Source organism: Diceros bicornis, chromosome 2 (assembly GCF_020826845.1).
Source record: "Diceros bicornis minor isolate mBicDic1 chromosome 2, mDicBic1.mat.cur, whole genome shotgun sequence".
Classification (NCBI taxonomy): domain Eukaryota; kingdom Metazoa; phylum Chordata; class Mammalia; order Perissodactyla; family Rhinocerotidae; genus Diceros; species Diceros bicornis.
Genome location: NC_080741.1, coordinates 10,856,618 through 10,875,021, shown reverse-complemented (window position 1 = coordinate 10,875,021; position 18,404 = coordinate 10,856,618).

Below are 18,404 nucleotides of genomic sequence, written 5' to 3'. Positions count from 1 at the left end.
CCTCAAAAGACCAGTGCTGGCCAAATGCAAAACGAAGGAAAACGTGGAGAGCTCCCAGATCAAGAAAACGGAGTCCGAAGGCCTCTAGGGGGAGTCTCAGCATCTGGATGGAATGGCGTGTTGCTAGATTCAGGACAATTCTGTGGTCCAATCACAAGTAAGAGCTTTCATTTAGTTCCGTGATAGGTTTTCTCGTGGAAATCATGTAGACTTGCATGCAGGGACCCTGGGACCAGCACTGTGTGAAGAGTTGATCCTATGATCTCCACTGTGTGTGAAGACTGTGAGTTTGTGGAGTGGTGTGTTGAAAGAGGAGGAGTCCTGAGGACTCGTAAGAAACCACTATTCTCGCCTCTTGTCCCCAATCCCCTACAAGCCTCTCCCCTCCCACTTCTCCCCACAGAAGCACGGAGAGGAAAGTTTTCTTATCTCGCTAATAGCTTTCTCCATAATCTCTCAGCTTCAACCTTTCAGCACCTCAAGGTAGTCTTGGGCTAAGGATTGCAATCTATGAGCCCCTCCTTTGCAGGTCTTGTTATGGGTGGTCTGGTACCAACCTGTGAAATGTGGGAGTTCTTAACACCTATTGACTTGTTCTTGGCCATGTGGAGACTGAAAGAGGCCCATTTCAATGTCCTGTTGAGTGTGGATATGTGAGTGCATCTTCATCTTCATCATCATCTCCCAACTTGTTATGTATCATATTTAAGGTACCTTTCAAGGACACAAAAAGCAAACAATATCACATAAAAGAAAGTAGGTGGAGTTTAGGAAGGAGTGATGGAAAAAACAAAAACAAGTATGGATATATAAAAATGGAATGAGGCTAAAAACCACACATAGTTACTATCAGTGGACCAATATTTGGCTCTGAACTTTCGAGTCGAACTGGGAGGAGCCCAACTGAGCTGGTCTTAGAATGTGAGCCAGAAGGAATTTCTTTTGGGTCCAGGTAATCAGTAGATTGTGATGATTAAAGTGCTTTTAATCTATTTAAATCAGATTTATTATTAAAAGCTAGGCTATTATAGTGCTATTAATGTCCTCTATTGCCCAGCTTTCCTCCTAAAAAGCTCCAACATCAAACAGATATACAACATAAAAATCCCCCAAAGAACCAAATCTGCCCCAAAGACACCAAATTATTCTCACCCTTAATGTAAAGTTGGTGAAATGCTCTACCCATGAATATTGTTGCAGAGGTGGTTTTCAGTTAAGAAGGAAATAAGAGTGGACGGTGGTTTTTTGATGGTGCAGCATCCATCCTATAATTGCACCTGAGCCAGGAGCTAAGGCGTGGCCAAGGGACCCAAGCAGGCCGATGGGAATTCCCTCCCTGGAATATGAATCATGAAGTGACTCGGAGACAAAGATGCTTGGCTGTCATTCGCTCTAGTGGTTGTTCCTGGTGCGGCTGGAGCCCAGTCTCTTGGGCACCCCCAACCCCTGACCAGACCCACTGGCCCTGTCCTTTGTGGGGGTGGGGCTCCTGCCTTCCTCTCTCTCCTGTGAGACTGCCCCCACCCCCAACAGCTTTCTCGTACAATCCCCTTTTATTCCTGGTGGTCAGATTCAGTTCCTGTTTCTTGCTACCCAAGTATTCTGGCACACTCTCAGTATGGCTTCAGAGGGAAACACAGTCAGTGGGATGATTTGAGGGGGTACACAAGGAACATTCAAATTTTTCAGTTATGTAATTATTTTAATACGTATTGGGAAAAACTATAAACAGCACATCAAACCCACAATGTCATGGATATTACTGCTTAGAATGAAGATACATTTATTTAAGTCAGAAAGTGAGTCATTTTCAAGAAAAGCACTAAGCGATAGTACAGGTGTCCATGGCTATGGGAAAAAAAATCTCAACGGTGGTGTGCGAATAGCCAGTGGAGGCCACGGGGGCCTGTCACATTTTTGCAGGAAAAGGGAGACCAGATTTGAGTTTTGGAGAGTTCCCTCTGTGCCATTGTGGGGCAGGTTGGAGAGAGGAGGGGCTGGACGTGGCCAGAACTGGGGAGAAGTCTCCTGCCATGGCTGCAGGGAGAGGGGCCCAGGGGTGGCATGGCCAGGCCCGGGCCGGAGAGGAGGGGCTGACCCGCTCCGAGACCCCCAGATGACCCCTCATCTTCCCCCTTCTTGGTCTGCAGAGGTAGAGAGAGCCACTGAGGCAGAGTGAGAACCCGCCCTGGGCTGCTGCTCCTTCTCTCCTTGTTTCCCTCTTCCTCTGCTGACCACCCCTCCTCCGGCTCAGGCCTGCCTGGCTTTGCTGGCTGAGCCCAGGGCAGCGGCTGTGGCAAGTGTGGGGCGTCTGAGGCCACCTCGTGCCCAACAAGGGGAAGAATGTGGAGTGTAACCCCAATCCTGCAGCCTCTCAGTTGAGGCTCAGGTCACTGGGAGGGGATCCCTTTGATGCTTTCTCATGTTTCTCCCATCTGCCAATCTCTAAGCTCAGGCTCCATGGACCAGGTGGGGAACCCTCCAGCGTCTGCAGGTAGACCCTTTCCCTTTCACCTCTCACCGCCCATCCCCGCACACTAGTTGTGAGGTTTGCTGGTACAACTCAGGGAAGGGGAGGGTCTGACCGCTGCAGCCTGAAGCTGGAACTCTCCTCCACCTATGGCTCCGGGCCCCCAGCTGGCTGCTCATCCTTCCAGGGCATGGTGGGTGCAAACCCCACAATATCTATGGCTCCCTAAGACCAGGCATTGTTCTGTCTGCAGCAAGACCCGGGGTCAGCCCGCAAGTCCCAGGGGCTCTTATCTTAATTCCACCATAGGGACCTGGTGAATTGCTTCACCTCTGGTTCCTCAGCTGTAAAATTAGTGGACTGTGCTATGTGATCTCTATCGGTTATTTATGGCTGCTAACAAACCGCCCCACAGCGTAGTGGCCTACAACGACAATTTCACAGTGCTGTGGGTTGACTTGGCTGTTGTTCACTGGTCTCGCCCGTGAGCACTCGCAAGCAGCGCTCAGCTAGTGCGTCGGCCGGGGCCTATGCTCAGCTGGGACATCTGGACACTAGCCTTTCTCTCCACGTGATCTTTCATCCTGGGCTGCTTCTTGCCGTGCTGGTCACAGGGTCTTCTGTGAGAGGACGAAGCTGGAAGCTGCAAGACCTCTTAAGGCCTAGGCTCAGAAGGCACACTACTTCCACTGCATTCTCTTGGTCAAAGCAACAGATAAGGTAAATCCAGATGCCAAAAGTGGGGAGATGGACTCCTTTTCTAGATGGGAGCATCAAATTGACATTGCAAAGGGGTGTGGAGCCAGGGGGTGTGAATCATGGGGAGGGGCGTAGGCATTATTATAACAATCTACCTCATCTCTAAAATCCCTTCTGGCACAAACTATGATTCTCAAAACCAGTTGCGCTTAACATATCGTGGGAAGGAAAGCATTACTTCTGGAGGAAGCATAGCTTAAGGGGAAGGGCAATTGCCTGGTTCACGTCTCAACTCCATATTTCTTTCTAGCTGTGTAACCTCAGGTAAGTTACTTTACCTGTCTGTTTCTCAGTTATCTCATCTGAAAAAGGAGGACCCTAATATGATACCTACTTCCTAGGGTCTTGTGAATGCTGAGGAATGCATATTCACGGAGAACATCAGAGCAGTTGCAGTGTAAGTGTGCTATAAATGTTATGTATTCCCATGGAGATTTTTAGTGTCCATTTGAGTTTTAGACAATAGAACCTGGAACTCTGGGACCACCGTTGGGACCACACTTTGACTTGCAATAACTGTGAGGACAGACACTCAGATGTTCCCTCTCAGTCCCAACTAAAAGACGAAACCATATTTCCCAATAACGATTCTAACATTGGCTTGGTTCTCTCTCCACATGCACACACACCATCGAGGGTGTGAGTGAGATTTTTATAAAATTTTTCAGGCAGATGATCTGAACACCTGACTTTCTCCCAGCTCAGGGTAACAGCTGCCTTCTGATGTCATACATCCAGAGTGGGGAGCGATGGATATGCCTTCAGCTTTGGGGCAGGAGTCACGTTCCAGAGCTGAGATGTTGAAGGCCTTGAAGCTGTAGGACACCAGGAAGAGAAAGAGCCTCGTTTGTAACAGCAAGAGAATACATTTTTATTTCTGCTCCACAAAGATGCTGGGGTTTTAGTGGGGATACTGAGAGAGAAACAGTTTCCAGTGGTTTCACCACAAGAAACAGGGAAAGGGGGCTTCTGGTGCTGTTTGCTAAGATCCTAGAAGCCACAGGCATTTGGGATTTCTTTAGGGCTTCTCCTTGCTCTCCAGCTTTCTCATCCAACCCCAATAAGGAAATATATATATAATATCATATACATATATGGATATATCATCAAGCTCCTGAAAGAGCCTACCCTTCAGAAACAGAGAAAGAGGATAAAACATTACCCGTTTTCCCTTAATATCGGCATGATGTATTGGGGGGCAACAGTAATAGTTTTGGAGCCATATGCTTATTCATTTATCTAAAGTGTGTATTTATGTGTGTGTTGTAGTTCTCATACAGACAGCAAGTCGTTTTTTCTCATAAGAGAAAAAAAGAAAAATTTCTAAGATTTCATTCTCATCTTTAATATCCAGCTACATGAAGTTCTTTAAAGATAAGTGGATTTTGAAATCTGGTGAAGGCCATGAAGCTATGTGATTCAGTGTGTTCCTATTAACTGCATTTGAAAAACATTGATGAAGACTAAAATATTATCAATGTGAAAATTCACCTTTTATTTTAAAGATTCCACATAAAACATATGCCTATGGTAAAATAATAAATTTCAAACATATAGAAGAGTGAAAAATGAGGTTAAAAGTCTCCAGGGCCTAACCCCAGAGGCAACCACTGCCGACAGTTTCTGTCACAAATTCTTCTGGCACTCACTGTCATAACTTTATGTAATATGCTGGTACCTCTATTTCTTGATTTATCGTCTTTAAATGGAATCTTTTAGCTTCTCTATCAGGAAAGAAGACTTTAGCTCACTCATCCTACTGCCCCCTTCCTGCTCCCCACACCGGCTGCCTGTACCCTGTAATTTTGCCTAATTCTTCTAGAGGTTGCCTCCGCCAGTGGAGAGAATCCCTATAGATTACCCACCTACTCTTCCTCCCATCTCTTCTTCTTTCTCGTCTTCAACCTCTTCCTCCACCTCCCAACTTATGGTTGTTAGAGTTACAATGTCACGCTTTACCACAGCTACATTCTGTTCATGTAACTGTAACTAAGGCTTCCGTCCTCTCTTTAGTTTAATTCTAAAAAATTGAAAATCTACTAACGGCATTTCCAATAGTGTTATTAGGAGGTGTTGGTTGTTGTAGAGCCAACTATGATTTAAGCCATGTAGTAGAAAATGTAATCCTTCTTTTAAAAAACTTTGCTCGAAGAATTTTCCAAGCATCTCATCCTAGTGGATTTTCCCTTAAATTCTCCCAGTTTCCTTTACTTCTATGAAATCATATTCAATGGCCACTCTTATTATATGATGTAGATTTATTTTGTTTCATTTAATTTAGCTTATTTAGTTCTTTCATAAAGGGTATGTGTGTGATAAATATTTTAGTACATGTTTGACTGAAAATATTTTTATTTTACTCTAATATTTGACCAAATTTGCCAGGGCATAGAATTCTCAGCAGAAAATAATTTTTCACTGGACTATTAAATACATTGCATGATTGTCTTCTAGAATCCAATGTTGTTTAAGAAAAGCTTGATTTTTATTCCCTTTTGGTAATCTGATTGTTTTTTCTGGAAACTTTTCGGATTTTCTCTGTATCCTTGGAGTCAGGAAATGTTAGCAGAATGTGTCTAGATGAGGATCTTTTTCTTCAGTCTTGTTTGGAACATGGTGAGCCCTTTCGATCTGAAAATTCACATCTTTCTTCAGTCCAGGGCATCGTCTTTTATTCTCATTTTGATTATTTTTTCTCTCCAGGTGTGACCGTACGCTGCTGCTGGAATTACTGTTGGATACGTGTCAAACTGCCCGAATACGCTCTCCTTCTCTGCTTCTCTGTCAGATTTCTGTTTCTTTGTCTTTTTACTCTATGTGTTCTGGGAGATTTTTGACTCTGCCTTCAAAATCAGCAACTTGTTCTTCAATCCTTTCCACTATTCCTTCTATTTTTTTTTAATATTGGTGATCATATTTTTGATTGATCTCTTTTCTTTTTTTCTGGTTGACCATTTTCCACAGCACCCACTAGCTGACATGAGATTCCTTTGCGGATGTGTAGGTCTGAGTTTTCCTGAAGCAGGAGCCTGGTGCTTTCATGTAAGTGGGTGGGGCATCTTGAAAGACCAACCTTATAGGTGTATTGACAAGTGACGTCGGGCCGGTGGCTTTGGGAGCCCCACGTTGGAAACCTCCAGCAGGAGGTTTCATTGTGGGGTGGACGCTTCTGTGGGGCCAGGTGGCCTTGCCTGTGTCTGAGCGGGCACTGCCGAGAGCCCTGACCGTGCTCAGTGCCTTCTTTGCAGTGCGACGATTCCTCCGGGACAGCCTTTGCATCTGGCAGAACTTGCAGCTTTGCGGGGCTCCCTTCAGCAGACCTGCACCCTACACTTATGTCTACTATCTGGCACTGCCTTTATCACTACTCTTTTTCCCTCAGTCAAGCCATCTCTCTGAGATTCCTCAAAATTTCTGTTTCTGATGCCACCTTTCGTGGTGGCTGGAGAAAGAGATGAGGTAGGCCGGTGTCCTTGGTCCACCATCAGAAGCCAGAGGCTGGAAGGTTTTTATCTTGTGTTGTTCAAACTTCTGCTATAAAATCCCCCACATGAAATGCTTTCCCACAAAGAATGTACTAAGTTTATCTGCATGCTAAATTTCTAAGGTGGCTAAGATGCTTGTGTCTACAAGCCCAATTAGCAGGAAGAAGATGCAGCTCCTACACATTCTTTGGTTAGTTAGATCTGCTATGAAATCATTCATTTGATGACCACCCTAATGAAGCTAATAAAAGCCTCTTCTGAAGAGTCAATTCTTTGTACCTTAAGTCCTGTGCCTCTCTTGGCGACGCCAGCAGCAGAGCTAACAGACTCATTATCTTCCAAATTCTGATGTCTGTTTTCATGCTCCGTTGATTTCATTAGATACAAAATAAAATCGCTACCTATTAAAATTGAATAAAGTACTAACTTAAACTGTCAAAAGCTTAGAAAGTTAGAGCCTTCGGCCCCCAGTATATGAGAAAATCCTGCGTTTTGCAGACCGAGGGGATTGGGCCTGGCCTGTAGGTACTTGATGGCCTAAACGTTCTGCATTTCCCCAGGCTGAGTGGGGAGCCAGCAGTGCAAGGTGCCAATGAAATCACTTGCTTTCTCATCAATTAGTGATTCAACAGTATTTTAATGGTTCAGTGGCTGTTTTCAGATTTCCAGAAGCAAATGAGGCAAATGTGAGGATGGGAAGAGAGACAATTTTTGCATGGCTGCACAGTGCCTTCAGAAAAATCACCAATGGAGACGTTTCCACTGTTCATGGTTTGGGGCTGCTTATGAAAAGGCCAGAAGAGTGGTTATACTTCCAGCATCACATGTAATCAATGTTACTTTCCTCAGAGATTTAAAAAACCAAAATTAACCAAAAAACAACCTTAGTTCTTGTAGAAAAGAGGAACAGAAGGTTAAGCGCCCATGGCTTTCCAAAACCAATAGGTAACCTGATGGTACCCAGGGGAGTAAGGCCAAGTGGGCGTCTGAGAGCATGTTCTGGAAGTATGCAGCTGGCAGCTGCACAGGGAGAAAGGCATCGCTGAGTAGAGAACTCTGTTACCGGCCCAGATCTGCCTTAGCTTGTGACCTTCAGCCAGTCACTCTGTGGACTTTAGCTTCCTCATCTGTAACGTGATCTCTCTCACTTCCTCCCTCCCTCCCTTCTTCCTTCCTTTCTTTCTTTTTTCCTTGCTTTGTCTTCCTTCATTCTCTCTTTATTTCCTTTTATCTTACGAAATACATCACATATAAGAAACGTACATAAAAATGTACATTATAATTAATACTGATAAAGTAAACACTCATGTACCACCACCTAAGTCAAGAAGGTAATCTCGCGAGTCCCCAAGAAGCTCTCGCATGTGCCTTCTCCATCAACACTTGCTTTCTCCTCCACAGACGTAACCACTACCTGACTTTTGTGGAAAGTGTTTCCTTGATTTTTAAAAAATATAATTCTGTCACTCATGTATAGCTCCCAGAAGAATACAGTGTAATTGCACCTGTTGACCTTCCCATGAATGAGCTAATGCTGTATGTCTTTCTCCTTTTGCTCAACAGGGTCTGTAAGATTCATCATGTTTTTGTTTATACTTCTAGTTCATTTCTTTTCATTTCATGTTCCATTGTTTGACTATACAATTTATTTATCTGTTTTGATGTTTTGGATATTTTTAAACAATGTTGTTTTGAAGATGCTGTCTCCTGGTGCGCAGATCCACAGATTCTCTAGCAAACACGCTCTATGAGTAGAAGTGCCGGGTCAGAACATTTTCAAGTTTACTAAATAATGCCAAAACCTTTCTTCCAAAGTAGTGATAATTTATGCTCCCCACCAGCAGTGAGTGAGAGTTCCCATCCTCACCAACAGCTGGCACTGGCAGATTTTTTATGTTTTTAGCAATTTGGTGGTGTGTAGTAATATCTCATTGTGGTTTTTAATTGCATTTCTCTGATTACTAATGAGACTGAGTGCCTTTTCATGTATACTGACAATTTCAACTTATTCCTTTGTGAAGAGCCTATTCAAATCTTTTGCAGTTTTTTCCTATTGGGTTACCTGCCTTTTTCTTCCTGATCTGTGGGACTCCTTTGTATAATGTGGATTGAAGTCCTTTGTCACTTACATGGGTTGCAATATCTTCTCCCATTCCATGGTTCGTATTTCTCCATTTTCTTTATGTTATGTATTGATGAACAGAAGCTCTTATTTTTAATGTAGTTAAATACGTATATTTTTTCCCTCATGGTCAATGCTTTTGTATAATGTTTAAATTTTTTTTCCCTATTGAGATCATTAAGCTCTTCTACATTCTCTTCTAAAAGCATTAGTGTTTTACCTTTCACATTCAAGTTTATAATTTAGCTGGGTTTGAGTTTTGTGCATAGTATGAGGTAGGTGTCCAGTGTCATTTTTCCATATGGACTTCCAATTGTCCAAGCATCATTTATTGAAAGACAGCCTCTGTCCTACCCTTTTGCAGTGCCCACTTTGTCACAACTCAGGGTCCATATATCCGCGAGTCTGCAGTGCATGCATCTATTCTAGTTTGTGGTCTATTTTTCTGTCCCTGCACCAGTATCGCACTGTCTTAATAATGAGAACTTTATACTAAGTTTCGATATCTGCAAGAGCAAGTCTTCCTACTTGTTCTTCTTTGAAGTTCTCTTGGCTTTTCTTGGCCCTCTACAATATAGATCATCAACTTTTGTAGGTACTGGTTGTGTTGATCCGAATAACGAAGTGTGTCAGTGGAAGCAGTATCTTCTGAGTAGAACATTTTTAAGGACTCAGATATGTCACAGAAATGGCGCTCTGCAAAAGGTGATACCAGTGCGCACTCCCACCAGTGGGTCATGACAAGATTTAGAATGGAAAAGGACTATGTGTATGTTTTGTGATTTAATTTGGGTGGGGACATGATGTTGACCTCATGCCTCTAGTAGCTGCTCAAAAAGTATGTGCTGAATATACGAATCTTTTGGATAAGTCAAAATGCCAAGTGTAATGACAAGCAGAATGTATTTTCCCTTATTATTGTAACTGCAAGTGTGGTACCCATGTGACTCTGATGTTTCAAAATAACTGATTATATACTATTCTGAAAAGAAGGCTTAGATACACTTAAAGGCAAAGTGAATGTTTTTAAAAGCTCTTTGTTAACTATGAACCTTAACAGCAAAAGCAAACTGTATGTATATATTTACAGAAGCGTTTCAAAGGCATCGTCAGATTTTGGGTGCAAGGAGTCTGCTAGCGTCTTTTGCAATGCTCGTGAGCCAGGAATGGAAATACTTACCACCAAGTTAATAAGAAATAGCAAGAAGAAGTTGTTCAGTGAGCTGGAGCCAGAGCTGCGGGTTGAGGGAAACTCAGGTTGTACAGGCGTAAACACAGACCCTCAGCAACGGAGAAGCTGGCGACTGGAGGATGAAGACTTGACGTGCATCCTAAACCAAAACCCAGATGTGAAAACCAACCAGTGGCTCCAATAAACCGTGGGGTTCATGACCTACCATAAATGAAAGGCGTGATTTGGCACGCAAGACGGAAAGTGTAGTAAACAAACAGACAAAAACCCCAACTTCAGCCTCCGTTAATGAGCGTTCTGACCCCCATCAAATCCCATGCAAATCAGGTGCCGTTGACTTGAACTGTGTGATTAGAACTCGCCATGCAGGGGAAGGAATTCAGAGGGCGGAACTTGTATTGCACTAGGGGAACACCGAACTGAACCGCTCAAGGTTAATGGAGCAGTTAAACTGGGGAAAGTTGCAAAATCAATTTTACAGCCAGGATGTTTGTACATTCCTTCATTCATTCACCCAACAAATATTTGTTCAGTGCACTCCATGTGCAGAGTGCTTGCGTTGAGTCCTGAAGCAGTCTTGAAGACTTACGTGACAGTAGTGTAGACTGTTCTGATGGGTTTCCTAGGGGGCAATATGTCTACCTTTGAATGGTTACATTTCCCATAAAATACGCTTCTTGTCTTTGAGAAACTTTTAATTTCCGAGGCAGTGTTTCTTAAAGACTAGGAACTCTACCACTGGTGGTGTGCCAGCTAGGTTTCAGGAGAATGAGGAAGGATTTTCGATTTCACCCTGGGGCTGGTCTGTCTTCAACGCTTTTCAATCTTGCGAATCTTCCCCTCCCTTTTTTTTAAACAAAGAGAGAGCACGTCTAAGCCTTTCGTAGGCTATAATCTAACTAGAATTTAATAACTTCCTTTGTTTTTGTTACATTTATTTTTTGATTACTTTTCGTTTCTGGAACATAATGGTTTTCCCTTTGCGGTGGTGATATACAATTTCTATTTAAAATAAACATAGAGTAGGTCTTGAACAGTGAGTCGGATGAAAGGAACTATTAAATAAACAATAGAACAAGTGATGTCTGCGCATGGAAAGAGTGAAAGGGGTAGAGGAATGAATGAGGCTTGGGAAACTCCCCAGGAGAAGTAAGACATGTGCACACATCTCTGCTCAGCTAACTCAGTGCTTCAAGCATGAACGACAGAAAGCTCTGGGCATTGGCTGCCTCTTCTTCCCATAGGAATTTTGGAAGGCTCCCTGGAGGAGGCTTTTCAGCCTGTCTATTTCTGGATGGAAATGGCATTGGAGCAAGGGGCCTTCCAAATGGGGGAAATGCCTGGGAAAGCCTGAGGGTCAAAGTGTGTGCTGCAGTTGGCAGTGGTTCCCCAATTTCAGCGTGCATGAGAATCAGCTGGCAGGTTTCTCCAGCACCCATCCTTAGAAACAATGATTCTGTGGGTGGGGGGAGGGGAGTGTTTAAACCTTACTTTGAGAAGGTCGTTGGACCACGACTTGAGAAGGCCTGTGACTCTAGAGAATAAACACGGAGTTGGAAGTCAGAACCCCCTGAGCATGGAGCCAGCATCCCTTTCATGGTCATGGACTTGCAATATGACTGGGCCGTTTCCCCTTTCCTCGGCTCTTCTTTGCAATCACGGCCAAGCTCCGTTTGAGCAGGTTTCTGTACCTCCCGCGTTGCCCGGGAGGCTTACACGTATGTTTGCTCTTAGTTAGTGGTCTCTCCGTGGGAGAGATTGGGAGGAGAATGCGTGGATGCGGGAGGTCAGAGGGAAGACACGTCCTTTCTGAGTTCTCTGTTGGTGCTTTCCATCTAAGCCTGGCACACGGTTAGGCATTCTGTGGTCCTTGGGGGACGCCATGAAAGAAGGATGCTAAAATTCTGCTGGACCTAGCTATTCATGGGCAAAATTAGTGCCTCATTTTCAGTCTTCTTGAAATTTCTATCCTCCTCTGGTGGGAGATTATAAGGACTAGCATCTGTAAACTGCTTTGAAAGTGAACCGTGATTGCGTAAGCAGATGACATTATCTACCTTCTGCTGACAGCGCGAACCAGCGATGTGGGGAGTCTTGTAGGTAAATAAAGACTTTTCGAGTTGGGAGGAACCATGGGAGTAGACTAAGTGTGAGCCCCAAATGCACACGGTGCACATTCAGCATTTTGCCTTGAACTTCCAGATGGATAATAATCTGTCAGGGGATATTCTGTGTGGGTTATTTAAAAGGGTATAAGAGATTGCTGACCCAGGCTGGGACTCGGGGCAAGCTGTGGGCACAGCTGAAGCTATTGAGCACATATTTCTAAGGGTTTCCAGCAGAACATAAGTAAACAATTGCCTGCCTGAGTGATTTGGGAGTTTCATAAGGGCCATAAACACCCAAGCTGATGGCCAATGTGGTTGGACAAATCCAGCTGTTTACAGAAACACTGCCATTCAGCCAAAACATACCAAATGGCGCCATCTCTCTTGGGTCCTTCTCCAACATGGCATGCCAAGCAGAAGGGCAAAATTGGCGAGACAGAGAGCCAAGTGCTCTGACCCGGTGACACCAGCAACAATGCTGCAAATATGTGAAGATGTTGCAGCTTCCACCTCATTAGGGACAGAATTAAACAGTCCAGGGATCCGAGAGCTTCGAAAGCAGTGCCATACACATTAATTGAGAAGAATTAATTTTCACCAGTGGGAGAGGCTTCCTTCTGTCATTAGGGACTGTTACTCCCACTTTGTTGTCGCTGCCATTCTGTCAATCACACTCCACGTGCTGTGATGCTGTCCATCAAATCTTCACCTTCTGCACGCAGAGTCCAGGCTGCGGTGATGGCTGAACGCTGGTTCTCCACAGTGAGTGTAAAGCGATGAACTACAACAGTAGGTCTGAAGCCCACCAGTCTCCTATGTTCTGGGCAGAGGAGATTTTGGGGAAATAGAAACAAAATATCCATCACTAAAATAATGATGGAAAAATAAATCTGGATGAACCCAGGTGTTTGTCATAAAAATCAAAATAGATATTTCAGTACAATAAATTCCTAATTTCCTATGTTGTACTGAAATTTCATCAAGTCAATTAGATCCTGAAATAAATGACAAATGAGGCATTGGCTGGAGATAAAGAAAACAATATATTTTCATGCGAAGGCTAGGAGTTTAGATATTTATTGGAGTGGAATTGACCTGTGGCATTAAAATGCAGATTGTTTTCCAGAAACCTTAAGTGGGACGCAGATTTGCAGAAGACACTTTTCTGCATAACAAGTTGTGTCCTAACAACCAAATCTTGCATAAAAATAGACAGCTAATAAGGTGAAGGAAAAGACACAGTTCAACAAATCAACAAAACATTTTGTGCTCTAGAAATGGATGTGGCAGAAACCGTGCTTGAGCCGAAAGGGTGCTCCTTTGAAGTAAGTAAAACCACATGTTGTGTTGTGACCGAGAAAAGAGAAATTTGTAGAAGGACAAGCATATATCATCTGAAAACTAATGAGACGTTACATTTTGAGCCAAAATTGCATCCAACTTTTTAGCATGTAACTAGGCAAGATCTGAGCCAAATTTATAAAGAGTTGACATAAAACTTTGGGAATTCAGAACTCAGACACTGCCATGGGAGATGAAAGGGGAAAAGACTAACTACAGAGCTGAGAAGACGCGGCATGGAACCAGCTACTTTCTCCCTCCAATTTTTTCCCCTGTTGGATCTTCTGTCTTGCGACTGCCAAAACAGTGCAGGTGTGAAATTGTACATTGCACATCATTCACCACTACACCGTAAAAATTACATACATAAGCACGGAGGTCCCCTGTGGAAAATGGCTGTGTTTCTGCATCATGGTTTGTCTATAAGGTACAAGAATGGAGGTGACATTGCCTAGAATGGAGTTTGTTTTTGTGTGTGGCAACGTGCACCGTGAGACTCGTGACATGTCCAAAGCTCTCGTCTTTCTTCAGAGAGAACCTGTGTCACAATGTGGTTGCTACTGTAATTGCGTGCCTTATTTCTTTTTCTTTCTGTTTAATGCAAGCAAAGCAGCTATTTCTATTGCTTTTCGTAAATACAGAAGTTGAGAGTGATGGACTAGTTCTGGGAATCCGTCAGTATCTTTTGACTTATTTTTGTGCTGCAAACAGGCCCTCGTTCGCTTGGCAGGTTGTGTCCTGTGCAAAGTCTCCGTCGTCAGCTGGATAGCTGTGTACTCTGGCGTGGGGCTGTACCTGGGGTGGGCAAGTGAGAGAGGGAGGCGTCTCTTTTTAATTTGCACTGCGTGGGGTAGCAGCTGCTCCAGAAGCCTCTACCAGCCACCTGATAACCTTATGCAACAGAAAGGGGGTGGGGGGCAGTCCACCTGCCTGCATGACCCTGAGTTATTTATTGTGGGCGTTTACCCGCCATTAAACACCAAGGAGGCTGCTACTGTGCTTCCCAAACTGTAATGTGCAGACCAGTCACTCAGGGATCTTGTGAAAATGCAGATTCCGATGCAAGAGGTCTGGGGCCTGAGAGTCTGCATTTCTGACAAGCTCTCAGGTGACCTCAATTTGGCTGATCCACCGACCACACTGAGCAGCAAGGCCCGGTGGACGTCAAGGCCAACGAAGCACACAGGTCACTCCCGCCGTGAGGGGCCCTACCCTCTCTGCTAACCACCGAACCCTTCTCCCATCCCTTTGTCCGTGCAAACTTCGACCAGAACCCTCCCTGCCCTGCAGAAAGCCCTCCCCATACCAAACCCCCAATGTCCCTAACAAAAAAGGGGGAGAGAAAGTGATCTGCATCCCTCTTTCTCCTAGGCCTTGAGATCCTCCCTGAGGAGAAGAGGCCCTTCACCAGGGCAGGCAGGAATGATTAGGGACTAACGGCTCCGTGCCAAGCCGCGCGCTTTCCCTCTGCACTCGCCCTGGCCTTTTCTAGCCACTCTGAGAGACAGCGATTACTATCCCTACACTACAGACGGGAAACCGAAGCTCAAAGAGATCACAGACCTCGTCCAAGAGCATAGAGCTAGTAGGGAATTGAATCCACGGCTGATTCTAAATTCTGTACATGAGCCACTGTGTCTTGTTTCTAAATCTTAAGGAACTTAATTCCTTCTGTCAATAAAGAGAGCGTTTTCCAATTGACAGCCTTTTATCAGAGGCTGTGGTACCTGCGGTAGAAGTCCCATTGAAGGCGTGGACCACACTAGACTTCCCTTTGTTTGTTTTAAAGAGAATTCTATTACTGCAGAGCCACGTGGATGGCCCATGGAGTCTCTGCGAAGGTGACGGTTATCTCTGCTTCCTCGTGACAGTTGATTATTTTTAAAGCATTTCTGATCATGGACTAAAACCTCAGTGTCAAAGCTTCTCCAGATTTTCAAATGTTGTGTTTCAAAATACAGTGAGAACCATTTCTTCTGACTGCTTAGGACCAGGTGGGAGACGGGTCCAGAGGGCCCGCAGTGAGGGCGGTGGCCATCTCTCAGCGGATGTGGGGGGCCTGGCCTCTAAGCACCAACTGCCAGGGGATGGGCCCTCTGTGGAGAGAGCAGGTTTACTCCAAGGAGGAATTCCTGCAAAGCGGAGCTCCAGACGGGGGTGGGGGCAGCGGTTAGAGCAAGGCTTGCTGCCGGCTCCCCAGTTCAGCCCCAGTGACTGTGTTCATAACTCATGAGTCCTGGGAAACTCGGGGGAAAGCCAGGAAAAATGAAATGATTTTCAAAATGCTTCAAGACCACTTTCCAGCTGAGGACGGCACAAGACACAGCTTTTACTGCCGTTGGGAGAGGTTTGGCTTGGAGACGTGGAAAGAGATGACAGAAGCTGGGTCTCTTGTTTCCAGGCAATAGTCTCTCCAAGAAGCCTTTTCCTAGAAGTTATTCATCCCTATACACGTTAGCATGACAAATAGCTTTGTGCAGCCCGCTGAGACGAGCCAGCAGGCTGGACCACCAGAGTGGTGGATGCAGCCCATACTAAATTGCCTTTTGTGAACTGAGCATTAACATCGTGCCATTAGATTGCATCGACTGGGCTTAGAAGAACCAGCACCTTCTGCCCCAACTCTATAGTCGTTTTTATTGTAGTTTGTAGAGACATATTTAAGGACATAGTCCACTTTCTATACCACATAATTCTTTTATAAGGACCCATGGTAAGTCAGCCAATAGATATATACTAAGCACTTACATGCCAGATACTACGCTAGCATTGGGAACAAAGTAGTGAACAAAGAAATCACATGAATGAAGCTTACAATAAAAGGAAGATAAAATTTTTTCTTAGTTCTCTATGTAAGGTAAAGCTGTCAATCTCCTTCTTTACTTTGGCTACTAGCAACTTTCCTTCTTTACTCTGGCTACTAGGAAACTCAGAGCCAATTTTTTTTTTCTTTTTTTTTTGGTGAGAAAGATTGGCCCTGAGCTAACACCTATTGCCAATCTTCCTCTTTTTGCTTGAGGAAGAGTGGCCCTGAGCTAACATCTGTGCCTATCTTCCTCTATTTTGTATCTGGGTTGCCTCCACAGCATGGCTTGATGAGTGGTATAGGTCTGCGCCCGGGACCTGAACCCGTGAACCCAGGCTGCTGAAGAAGAGCATGTGAACTTAACCACTACACAACTGGGCCGGCCCCTCAGAGTCAGTTTTTTTGACTCACTTCTAGCAATTGAACAGGACTTCATGGAATGAATTGTTATACAAGACCATATCCCTGGCTTCATGTTATTTTCCCTTTGATCAGTTTTCTTGTATTTATCTTTATTGGTTATCTTTATCACATCACTACTATCTTTTTTTTTTTTTTTAAATAGGGGGGCTATAATTTAATAATTCTGGAAAAGCCTGGCAGGTCCTTGGGACCAGAGGTTAGGAGACACTGATGGTGAGGTGTGGTTTCTGGAAGTCCACCTGACTGAGAAGGTATACAAATTAGCGTGAGAGCAGTCCTGGCCGTGCGGCTCATGGGGTCAGGGGTCGCAAGTGAGCAGCCCAGCCAGTGCAGGTGCTAAACAAGGCAGGAAAGGTGGGAGGGGTGAGGTCACTGCTGCTGATGTCAGGCTGGGCTGGAGTTCCCAGGGATCACTGGCTGGCTAGATACCAGAGTTGAAAGGTGGGAACTCAAAAGAGAAAGCATTGCTTAGGCGCAGATAGAGAATAAGGCACAGAGACAAAACATGAATAAAACCAAACCTGTAATTAGGCAGGAAGCCAGCGTGTCAATTTGGAATTTTTGGTTATAACAGAAACCGACTCTGACGAACCTAACGGGGAGGAGGGAGGAATCTGTGGATGCTTTTAGAGTAGCGCACAGAATCTAAAGAAAAACCAAATGAAAGGCCTGAAAGGGACAGGGTCCCTTCTGAGAGGATAATGGGACATCACTCTAGGCTCCACCGTTGGGATGCGAGGGCAGCAACTGTTGCCCGTCTTGTGGTCTCTCTGATGAAGATTCAGAGTGCCTGGCACGTAGTAGTGCTCAATACACATAGATTGAAGGAGGGAGGAAAAGAATTGAACTTTCATGGCAAGAACATCTAATTTGCTGTGCCTGGGTCACATATATGCCTCTGGGGAGGTGGGGAGGGGTACCTTGGCCAAAAGTCCCACCAAAGCCACACACAATGGGGTGGGGTAGTTCAGACACTGTTACCAAAGAGAGAGAATGGATGTGGGGCAGACAGAACCCAAGAGGATGCCTGCTACAGGCAGCGGAGAAATGGCTGGTAGACTAGAGAAGGTTGTGTCTCTAGTCGTGGCAGGGGAACATCTCCTGGTCCAGTTAGCTCATCCCTGTCTGCTAAGGTCTGGAAGGAAAAGCTGCAGCAAGCAACTCCTAGGCTTTGTTTCCACCCTTCAAGGCTGGGGTGAGACCCAGGAAACAGACAGCCGGGCTGGGTCTAAAGGGCGAAGATGCGGACAGGTTGAGCACGTCCAGGTGGAGTCTGGGGAGGAGAGAGTGGTGCTCAAACCAGGACACCATCCAGGCGACACATTTGGTAATCAGCTACATGCGTTCCTGGAGGGGGAAACCTGACAGGCTTCTCCCATAACATCCTTCTTGTTCTGCTTAACAAATTGTGCGGTCAAGTCTAACCATAAGGAAGCCCCTTTAGGTATTGTAAAGCAGGCAGACCCCACTCAGGTGGCACCGGCATCTCTCTCTGGGCTCCCGCCCCACCGGCCCTTTTGCTGATCCCCCTCAGGGCTTCTGCACTTGCCGCATCATCTGCGTGCAGCGCTCCTCCCCCAGTTTTAACCTGGCTGCCTCCTCACTCTCTGCAAAGGTCACCTCCCCAATTGAAAGTAGCCGCTTCCAGCCACTCGCTGCAACATTGGTCTATTTTATTTCCTCCATAGCACTTACCAT